The sequence below is a fragment of the Ischnura elegans genome, chromosome 9 (assembly GCF_921293095.1).
Source record: "Ischnura elegans chromosome 9, ioIscEleg1.1, whole genome shotgun sequence".
Taxonomy (NCBI): Eukaryota; Metazoa; Arthropoda; class Insecta; order Odonata; family Coenagrionidae; genus Ischnura; species Ischnura elegans.
Genome location: NC_060254.1, coordinates 89,629,439 through 89,633,044, shown reverse-complemented (window position 1 = coordinate 89,633,044; position 3,606 = coordinate 89,629,439). Strand labels below are relative to the sequence as shown.

The 3,606-nt window shown below is 36.0% G+C and overlaps 1 long non-coding RNA gene across 1 annotated transcript; it reads right to left on the bottom strand.

Moving 5' to 3' along the window:
- Positions 1-1,581: 1,581 nt before the first annotated feature.
- On the bottom strand, positions 1,582-3,105 carry LOC124165490. The gene is made up of 4 exons (XR_006866245.1): positions 2,941-3,105; positions 2,723-2,854; positions 2,414-2,566; positions 1,582-1,678 (listed from the first exon to the last, which is right to left on the bottom strand). It is a non-coding gene; the product is annotated as an uncharacterized LOC124165490 (long non-coding RNA).
- Positions 3,106-3,606: the final 501 nt, after the last annotated feature.

The window sequence follows — 3,606 nt, the reverse complement described above, 5'->3', positions numbered from 1 at the left end:
TTTTCATCAACAGTACCAATTTCAACAACATCAATATTTTTATCAACAGCAAAATTTTTATCAGCAGCAACATTTTCATCAACAGCAACATTTTCATCATTAGCAAAATTTTAATCAACCACTACATTTTTATCAATAGCAGCATTTTAAACAACAGCATTATTTTTAACATCAGCAAATTTTCAACAACAGCAAAAGCAACATCTTCAAAAACAGCAACAGACATATTTTTAACAATAACAACAGCAACATTTTCAACAACAGCAACATTTTCAACAACATTAATATTTTCATCAACAATAACAATTTCAACAACAGCAACATTTTCAACTTGAGCAACATTTTCAACAACAGCAACATTTTCAACAACAGCAACATTTTCAACAACAGCAACATTTTTAACAGCAGCAACATTTTCAACAACAGCAACCTTTACATCAAGAGACACATTTTCATCAACAGCATCATTTTCATCAACGTCAATATTTACATCAACATCAACATTTTCAACAACAGCAAAATTATCAACAACATTAATATTTTCATCAACAATAACATTTTCAACATCAGCAACACTTTCATCAACAGCAACATTTTCATCAACAGCAACATTTTCATCCACAGAAACATTTTCATCAACAGCAACATTTTCATCCACAGCAAAATTTTCAACAACAGCAAAATTTTCACCAACAGCAACATTTTCAACAACATCACATTTTCAACAACAGCAACATTTTCAACAACAGCAACATTTTCTACCACAGCAACATTTTCAACAACATTAATATTTTCATCAACAGTAACAATTTCAACAACAGCAACATTTTCAAGTAGAGCAATATTTTCAACTAGAGCAACATTATCAACAATAGCAAAATTTTCAACAACAGCAACATTCTCAACAACAGCAACATATTAATCCACAGCAACATATTAATCCACAGCAACATTTTCAGCAACAGCAACATTTTCAACAACAGCAAAAGCAACATCTTCAAAAACAGCAGCAGAAATATTTTTAACAACAACAACAGCAACATTTTCAATATCAGCAACATTTCCCAGCTAGCACACGGGAGACTGTCTCCCCCGAATCCTTAGAGACTCTCCACAGAGACCGTCTCCCGGAAGCGGTAAGCGTCACCGGAGACAACAAGGAGACGGCCGGACGATACGAATACGAACCCATGACGAAATGTTAGCACTACTCAAGAGACGGTCTCCGATTTCCGATTGATGCGCCATCAAGCGATAACCACGCGAACTACGTCGGACACATCAACCGTGCGACGGTGTCGCCATTTGTTGTCATTTATCAGCACTACGAGCAGCGAGCTACAGCCGACCGCTACTTCACTATTCTAAATCAGGATACACTTATAAAATACGCCACTTATAAATCCGTGGCGTATGCGAATTGACATTAAAGCATATTACTTACGAACATGATGTTAATGGACTGCTAGCAACAGCGATGACAACACACAAACAGAAATCTCGGTGACAGAAACGTAGGAAATATCAAAGAAAATCAGGCGTTTTCAATTATTGGTTTATTTACAAAAAGTATTGGAACAAGCCACATTGAATGTCAGAGAAACTTCAAAGATGAACTCCTATTACATAGAAACGGCTTTTCACAAGGCCACTGGGCATCAAGGGACTGAAGCAACACCTGAAAAGAAAAAGCAGAATACTCGCATTAAGAAAATGCTATGAAAATAGCATCTTCATCCTCACAGCAATATCCCAAGAATGTCACCATGCCATATGTTAAACCCACACTTAAGAAAAAACAATACACGAGGGATTTCCATTGTTCCATATCTTAAATGAAACATCAACAGAAAAACACCAGGCATCTCTGCAAGGGATTAAGTGCACAACCTTCTCATTCTATTGCAAAATTGCATGTCTGCTTCACTACATTGTGGAGTTTCATCATGGCTGTGAACCTTGCTCACCATCAGAAGATATTAACATGTTCCATCACAAGGTAATGAGAACAAATTGCCGGAAAATGAAGAAATTAAAAAAATTGTAATCACTCAAAATATTGACGAAGAATTTACTAGCAGAGAACTTGGCAAGTTTCACATAATCACCCAACAACAGATAAGTATGGGAACAACTGCCAAAGAATCCATCGATAATAGTTCCTCTATTAGATTAACATGCCCAAAACGGTACCGCTACTGCATGAGGAATGCAGATATGTGGTCAAACGGGTGTGGAAATGCGCCATTTATGTGTCACCTACTAAAAAAATTAAGAAATTTCTATTACTCCATTAAACTGCATCAAATATAAAAATGACAAGAAAAAAAGGATTGAGATAGACAATCAGGTACATTTACCAAAACTAATTAAATATCAACCAAATATGAGAGGATAATGAGTAAAATACAACCAAAGATTACGTATAAAGCTGTGCCTCCTAAGATTCTTCACTCAAAATGGTATAATAGGCAGATTGTTGCTGCAGAATAATCCTTATTGTGAATGTCTCCCACCAGCAAAAGATACCAAACAGGATACATCACTCCGACACCGAAAACTCTGCCTATTAATAAAGAAAAATATCTGTTACTACAGAACTAAGCTACACAATAACCAAGCAAGATAATGACAACTAAGAGCCTACGGAGTTCTAAACCATCATCTCATGTAAACACACAAAAAACAGCAACATTAAAAAATAAGTAAGCTGTATAAATACCACTTTCCACTCCCTATGTTTAAGTCATCCAATTCTCAGCTACGATACCAGAGGAAAATCATCCTCACAGAGAATTTTGGCCACCAGAATCAGAAGAACGATTATCCAATCGTGAGGTCCTTGCTTCACCACCTATTAATGAAGATGTAAAAAATTTCTGTTAGTCCATACATATAAACTGTAAGGGTGGATATTGATAAATCACAAGAAGCACTCACCAAGATTGAAAACCACTACTATTAACAGGAACATCCACTGAGATGCCAATCAGCCAGTTCCACTTTCCATAGATATGTATGATACCAAGTCAGAAGAGAATCACCCTGGAGTAATTGTTGCCCACCAGAATCAGAAGAACGATGATCCAATCGTCAGGTCATTGCTTCACCACCTATTAATGAAGATGTAAAAAATTCCATTACTCCAAACATATAAACAATAAGGGTGGATAAAAAGAAATCAAAAGAAGCACTCACCAAGATTGAAAACCACCACTATTAACAGGAACATCCACTGAGATGCCAATCAACCAGTTCCACTTTCCATATTTATTTATGATACCAAGTCAGAAGAGAGACGCCTTGCAATATTAACAAATGATTAGTATTTCCCCAACTGCACTGATTTATCGGTACAATAATTTACAACCCAATCATAGTTAAATGCTACTCATTGCAGGATCACATGAGTACTGCGTCTTAACCGATTAATCTGATTTGAACATTTGATTGAATTGAACGACCTTAGTTTGGTCGCCATCTCCTTAGCATTATGAATGATCAAAGTATTAACATTTCTCGCGCACTTATAAGTAGATATTGGCGCTATGTCAAACTACTAAATCAACTGACTACGTTAACATCGACAATAAACTGATAATAACG